This window comes from Ornithorhynchus anatinus, chromosome 5 (assembly GCF_004115215.2).
Source record: "Ornithorhynchus anatinus isolate Pmale09 chromosome 5, mOrnAna1.pri.v4, whole genome shotgun sequence".
Lineage (NCBI taxonomy): Eukaryota > Metazoa > Chordata > Mammalia > Monotremata > Ornithorhynchidae > Ornithorhynchus > Ornithorhynchus anatinus.
In genome coordinates, this window is record NC_041732.1 from 82710232 (window position 1) to 82717964 (window position 7733).

The window sequence follows — 7733 nt, forward strand, 5'->3', positions numbered from 1 at the left end:
TTTTAAATTCTAATTATTGGCTTTTCTTTGCCTTCCTATTGATGCCCTCCTCATCCATCCTCTTTAAGAATGTGAAAACCTTGTGAGTCAGAGACCCCACCCTCAAAATCACCTCAGTCCTTAGTACAGAGAAGTACATATTGCACTTTGGAGCATTGAAAAAATGTTTGTGGTGACGTCAATGATGTTTTTTTTTTTGTGTGTGTCTGATTATAAAAGGAGCAGGAATGACTCACAGTTCCATCTTAGCATTTAATATTATGCGTTCAAGAGCAAGAGGAGACCACTCTCTGAAATAAGTGTGTTTTGTTACCCTGACAATTCCTTGAGGAAATCAAATGGCCTAACTAGCAATTTACGTGATCTGAACTATACCTCTCCGTGAGTCACGGAAATCATGCAATCCTTGTTATGTGGGTGGGATTTTCAAGTAGAATCATGCTAATGATAACTCATCATGAAGTGTGGCAAGTCCTCCAGTACAGTGGTCCTGAAAGTCAGTAATGCAATATGAAGCATTTAGTAGATGATTTAAAAAATTAATGTATGAGGACCATAGCAACATTTTATTAACTGTGCTAGTTTTTGATAAATGTTTAATATTCAAACTTAATGCTGTATAGCTTGAATTCAAAAATAGTTTTCAGGAAGGAATTTATCAATGCCACAGGACTCTGCTCAATGATATAATTTCCCTTCACAGAAAGAAAAGGCAATGTTCTCTCTCTCCCTTCTCTCCCCTCCCCCTTCCACTCCCTGTTCCTCCTTTCCCTACCTTCTTTCTATATTCCCCAAGGATTATTTTTTAGAAGCTCTTATGCTCATTTCTTTGGGAAAGTTTATAGAGGATTTACCTTAAGACATGCAAATTGTTGGGTTTTTGAACTTTCCACTGACTCCATTGAGCATTTATTTAAATTGATTTTCAGAGAATTAGAGAACACCAAGGAGCCAGTATTGAGCAGCTACTTGTTGGCCCACCTATCTGCTGTGTGACCTGGGCAGGTCACTTCATTTCTCTCTGCCTCAGTTACCTCATCTATAAAATGGAGATTAAGACTCTGAGCCCCATGTGGTGCAGGGACTATGTTCAACCCGATTTGCTTGTATTAACGCCCCACCCCCAGCGCTTAGTACAGTGCCTGGCCCATAATAAGCACTTAAATACCACAATTATTATTTACTGATTATGGAAGGGAATCCAAATCAAGATGTGTTGTTATAAGCATTATTTCAGTGATAGTCTGATTGCATTCCATGACCAAATAGCTTGTGGTCCTGTCTTGCTAATGATAAATGAGGTATTTAAGTGTTGACTCTGTGCTAAGACCCCTCTCAGGGTCGCCCCTGGAGAGTTTCCAGTAGTCTACCAGTCGCGACTACAGGAGGGAGAGTCAAGCAGAGGCCTTTCCATTCCATTCCTAGCTTGGGCAGTGGCTAGTGAGTGGAAGGCAAACTGCTACAAGTCAAAACTCTCCTGTGCTGGGCAGCAGCGGCATGGGAAAGAGTCGAGGAGGAGTCAAGTTTACCACGTGGAAGGAGGCAATGTAAACTACTTCCATATTTTTACCAAGAAAACGCTATGGATCCACTACCAGAACGACTGAAGATGAAGGTGGGGTGTTCTGGGAGAGATGTGTCCCTGGCGTCACTATGGGTCAGAAATGACAGCATAAGACAGGACAAATGTGCCAAGAATTTTGCTAAGCACTGGAATAGATACAAAATGATCTCTTTGATATTCAGTATTGCCCAAAGGTTTCATTTGAAGAACTACTTTAGAAGTTGCATATGCCCTCTCAGCTATATGCAAAGGTTAACTATAGTTTTTTGTAAATCTAGGTATAACATTATGAGTTCCCATTTTCCACCTCCTTTGTCTTTCCTTGCATTTCTGCACGATGCACTACCCAGAATTCATTAATCCCACTCAACTTTGTGTTTGTTTACATGACCTTAGGTTTCTTCAGTCTAATTCTCTGGCCTAGTGGAACGAGCAAGGGCCTGGGAGTCAGAGGACTGGGGTTCTGATTCTGGTTCTGCCACTTACCTGCTGCCTGACCTTGGGCAAGGCACATAACTTCTCTGTGCCTCACTTTCCTCATCAGCAAAATGGAGGTTCAGCACCTGGTCTCCCTCCGACTGTGAGTCCCATGTGGGACATGATTATCTTATATCTTTCCTGGTCCTTAGCACAGTGTTTGGCATATAGTAAGTGCTTAACATACCAAAATTATTATTATTATTATTGATTGTGATTCAAAATGATCTTGCGTGTCTCATGTGCTTATGTGGAGAAGCAGTGTGGCTCAGTGGAAAGAGCCCACGCTTGGGAGTCAGAGGTCATGGGTTCGAAACCCGGCTCTGCCACTTGTCAGCTGTGTGACTGTGGGCAAGTCACTTAACTTCTCTGTGCCTCAGGTCCCTCATCTGTAAAATGGGGATGAAGACTGTGAGCCCTAAGTGGGACAACCTGATTACCTTGTATCTACTCCAGGGCTTAGAACAGTGCTTGGCACATGGTAAGCACTTAACAACTAACAACATTATTTTAGAGCACAGCTGCTAGTACGGTGAAGGTCTTATGTAAAAGATTCAAGATCTCTTGAATGCATTCACCTTTTAGAATTGCCAGAGGATTGACCTCTTATTTTGGCATAGCTTTGAGATCCCTTGCCACCTCCTGAAATGGCTGAGTGGGATCTGTTCAACAGGATGGGCAGAGAATGTGTTTACCAACTCCCTTACTGTACTCTCCTAAGCACTTAGTTCAATGTTCTGCTCACAGTAAGTGCTCAATAAATGCCACTGTTTGATTGGATTGGCCTCAGTATGCAGTCCTGCTTTTCCCCTTTGCTGATGTAGCTAAGGTTCTGACATACCTCCTCCAATTCTGATCAGGACAGAGAGGTCTAAATATCTTGATAACCTTCTCAGGGCAGCCAAAACTCTTAATCATTGCCCAATCCAGGTCCACTAACTGTGTTAAATATATTGTAAACTCTATGAGCACCACAATGAGTTCTTGTCGTTGTATCTTGTATTTCCCATAATCTGGCATGTTGCAACAATAATACTTGTCGGACTTCTGTAGGTTGATTCTGGAAGGTGGCTACAGATGTTTTCTCAGTAACTGGTTGAAGATCTTGAAACTTCCCCTCTCCCCCTTTATATTCAACAGATTACCACTCTCCCAATCTTCAAAAGCCCCACCAAAATCAAATCTCCTCCAGGAAGCTTTCCCTGACTAGACCCTTATCTCTCCTCCCTGCTATTTTCCCTCTGTTCTGGTTAACCTATGCACTTGGGTGCTCATCATCTATGCACTTAAGTACTCGCCCCTGCTTCCCACCATCCCCACAGCACTTATTTACATTTCCTTATACTGGGTTGCCTCCCCTAGGATATAAAATACAGTTTAGCCTAGTGGAGTCATTATAGGTCTAGTCTTCAAAAGGCTTGGGGTCTAATCCTGGCCCTCCCATTTGCCTGCTGTATGACATTAGGTAAGACACAACTTTTCTGGGCCTCAGTTTCTTCATCTGCAAAATGGGAATTTAGTACCTTTTCTTCCTTTACACCATGAGCTTTGTGAGGGATAGGGACTCCGTCTGATGTGATTACACTGTATATACCCCAGTGCTTAGTATGGTGCTTGGCATATAAGTAGCTTAACAAATGCTTCTACTCTTATTGCTATTATCAGTATTATTATTATCATCGTCTTTGTTTTGTCTTTATGCCTTCAAGTAGTTTCTGACCCATAGCGACACCACCGACACTTCTCTCCCAGAACGCGACGCTTTTCATCTGCAATTGTTCTGGTAGTGTATCCATAGATTCCTCTTACCTGCAGTTTAACTTATCTTATGTTCTGCTAGATTGTAAGCTTGTGAAGGGTAGTGGTCCTGTTTACTGAATCTATTGTACTCTCCTAAACACTTAATAAAATTTTCTACATATAGCAAGTGCTCCATAAAGACCATCGATGTTATTTTTTTTTTCCAAGCAGCGGATAGCAAAGAATAACAATTGTGGTAATTGTTAAGTGCTCACTATGTGCCCGACAGTGTTCTAAATGCCGGGATAGATATAAGATAATCAGGTTGGACACAGTCCCTGTCCCACATGGGGCTCAAGGTCTCAATCCCCAGTTTACAGATGAGGGAACTGAAGCACGGAGAAGTTAAGTGACATTCCCAAGATCACACAGCAGACATGTGGTGGAGCCAGGATTAGAACCCGCTTCCTCTAATAACTCCCAAGCCTGTGGTCTTTCTACTAGGCCACTTGGCTTCCAGCTGTTTTCACAGTCAGCTTTCTCCCTCCTCTTCTCAGTAATGGTGACTGTGTTGCAATGCTTTGATGTTTTCCCACATTTTGGAGACAAAACCCTTCATACCTTTGCTTTTAGTCCTCAGCTTGTAAGCTCCTTTAGGGAAAGGACTGTGGCTCTTGCTTTAATTGCATTATTCCCAAGTGGCTGATACTGTGGTCTGCACATAATTACCCAAAGAATACAGATGATATCAGTAGGTTGGAGGGAAGGCCTTGACTTACATAGATTGACATGTAAGTCATTATCCTTAGTGCTGAAAGGGGAGTCAAGGAGCTCCTTTAAATGATGGATTATTGTTCCCAAAATTTGAGAGTTCCTTTATTTGTTTGTGATTAAGGGAGGGCCCTCCCTACATGTCAGTGAATGTGTGTTTGTGTATATGTGTGTGTCCAAGTGCAGTAAAGGATGCTCAAAAGTCATTGGTTTATTTTCAGTCTGTAAAGCCTTATAGCTCCATCACTTACAACTCGTCACGTGCCCCAGATGCTTCGCAGTTTATTCTATATTCTACACAATACTTTTTGATAAACATCTCTTTGCCACAATTTTTTATGGTATTTATTAAGCCCTTATTTTGTGTCCAACACTGTTCTAAGCAGATAGATATATGTCAATCAGGTGGAACACAGTCTCTGTCCCACGTGGGACCCACAGTCCAAGTAGGAGGGAGAACAGATATTCAATCCCCATTTTACAGATGAGGCAACTGAGGCACTGAGAAGGTAAGTGACTTGCCCAAGGTCAAGCAGAAGGCAATTGGCAGATCAGAGATCAGAATCCAGGTTCTCTGACTCCCAGGTGTGGGCTCTTTCCAATCAATCAATTAATGGTATTCATTGAGTGCTTACTATGTACAGAGGACTGTATTAAGCACTTTGGGCTAAGCTGCTTCTAGTGAAGATCTGCAAGGTGGTGTTGATATATTCCTTGTTTTTAATTAAATCTACTTTTATTGTACCCTCAAGTCCTTGGTTCAGTTCTCTGCACAGATACCATTAATGGATTTTGTTTTTCTACGAGAAGCTCTATGACCTGAATCATTCTCATCAAACCAGGAAGGGAAGTGGTCAGGCTGTAAGGTTATCTAGTAGAGTGTTCCTTAGTAGGTGTCCCTACTTGTGCGTCACATGGGTAGAGACACTTGGATTTTTTTGTTCTAAATGAGGGCTTTCATGTGGTTTTATTGTTGTGTGCAGATTCCTAGCTTAGCTCCTGGTGGGGGATCTGTCACATGTGCAGACTTCTGACTTCCTAGATTTGATCTCTTTTGCTGTTTTTCCCCGTTCCAATTCCGGTTACCTGGCAACACTTCCATTGTCCCATTTTGCATGTAGATTAACAGACTTCCCTAATAGCCCATATTGTCGTTACTCTTTGGTAAGTGGTTAAAAGAATAAGAAGTATGTAAGCGAATAAAAAAGGCCATAATGTGGTATATAAACTGCCACATTTAACAACAATTTACAAAGCAGAGGAGGACAAATAATTCACATCTGCTACTTCTCAATGCCTGCTGCTGCTTTCAAGGGGTCCGGGTGAGAGAATGTGGATGGCTCCCTGCAAATCCATCACCACTCCTGGTAAAAAAAAAATAAATCTCAAGTACACATTATTATTATTATCATTGTTAAGCGCTTACTATGTGTCAGGCAATGTTCTAAGATCTGGGGTAGACAATAGATAATCAGGTCCCACATGAATCTCTAAGTCTAAGTAGAAGAGAGAGCAGGTATTTGAATCCCCATTTTGCAGATGAGGAAAGTGAGGCATAGAGAAGTTTAGCGACTTGCCCGAGGTCATCCGGCAGATAATTGGAGGAGATGGGATTAGAACCCAGGTCCTCTGACCCCCAGGCCTGTGCTCTTTCTACTATTGATGGGGGCTTGAAGGTGGGGGAATTCCCTTCCCATATCCCTAAATAAAAATCCTACAAAGTAGATGCTTAATATCCTGGTCGTCTGATTGCTGACGAACCTCCACCCCCACATCCTTATCTTCCCCTGGGTAACTAAGCATTATTATTCATTATTCAATAGTATTTATTGAGCTCTTACTTTGTGCAGAGCACTGTACGAAGCGCTTGGAATGTACAAATCAGCAACGGATAGAGACAGTCCCTGCCCTTTGACGGGCTTACAGTCTAATCGGGGGAGACAGGCAGACAAGAACAGTGGAAATAAATAGAGTCAAGGGGAAGAACATCTCATAACAATAATGGCTAATAAATAGAATCAGGGTGATGTACATCTCATTAAACAAAATAAACAAAATAAATAGGGTGATGAAGATATATACAGTTGAGCAGACGAGTACAGTGCTAGGGGATGGGACGGGAGAGGGAAAAGGGGGAGAAGAGTGTTTAGCTGCGGAGAGGTTAAGGGGGGGTAGAGGGAGCAGAGGGCAAAAAGGGGGAGCTCAGTCTGGGAAGGCCTCTTGGAGGAGGTGAGCTTTAAGTAGGGATTTGAAGAGGGGAAGAGAATTAGATGGACAGAGGTGAGGAGGGAGGGCATTTCAGGACCGCAGGAGGACGTGGCCCAGGGGTCGACGGCAGGATAGGCGAGACCGAGGGACGGGTGAGGAGGTGGGTGGCAGAGGAGCGGAGCGTGTGGGGTGGGCAGTAGAAAGAAAGAAGGGAGGAGAAGTATGAAGGGGCAAGGTGATAGAGAGCCTTGAAGCCTAGAGTGAGGAGTTTTTGTTTTGAGCGGAGGTTGATAGGCAATCACTGGAGGTGTTTAAGAAGGGGAGTGACATGCCCAGAACGTTTCTGCAGGAAGATGAGCCGGGCAGCAGAGTGAAGAATAGACTGGAGTGGGGCGAGAGAGGAGGAAGGGAGATCAGAGAGAAGGCTGACACAGTAGTCTAGCCAGGATATAACGAGAGCCCATAGCAGTAAGGTAGCCGTTTGAGTGGAGAGGAAAGGGCGGATCTTGGCGATATTGTAAAGGTGAGACCGGCAGGTCTTGGTAATGGATAGGATATGTGGGGTGAAGGAGAGAGACGAGTCAAAGATGACACCGAGGTTGCGGGCCTGAGAGACGGGAAGGATGGTCGTACCATCCACGGTGATAGGGAAATCTGGGAGAGCACCGGGCTCGGGAGGGACGATGAGGAGCTCAGTCTTGCTCATGTTGAGTTTTGGGTGGCGGGCCGACATCCGGGTGGAGACATCCCGGAGGCAGGAGGAGATGTGAGCCTGAAGGGAGGGGAAGAGGACAGGGGCAGAAATGTAGATCTGTGTGTCATCTGCATAGAGATGATAGTTGAAGCCATGAGAGCGAATGAGTTCACCTAGGGAGTGAGTGTAAATGGAGAACAGAAGAGGGCCAAGAACTGACCCCTGAGGAACTCCAACAGTTAAAGGATGGGAGGGGGAGGAGGCGCCTGCGAAGGAGAC

The 7733-nt window shown here is 43.8% G+C and overlaps 1 non-coding gene across 1 annotated transcript; it reads left to right on the forward strand.

The window, feature by feature from the left end:
- Positions 1-1329: 1329 nt before the first annotated feature.
- LOC114812430 lies at positions 1330-1467 on the forward strand. Its single transcript, XR_003760083.1, has one exon. It is a non-coding gene; the product is annotated as a small nucleolar RNA SNORA7 (small nucleolar RNA).
- Positions 1468-7733: the final 6266 nt, after the last annotated feature.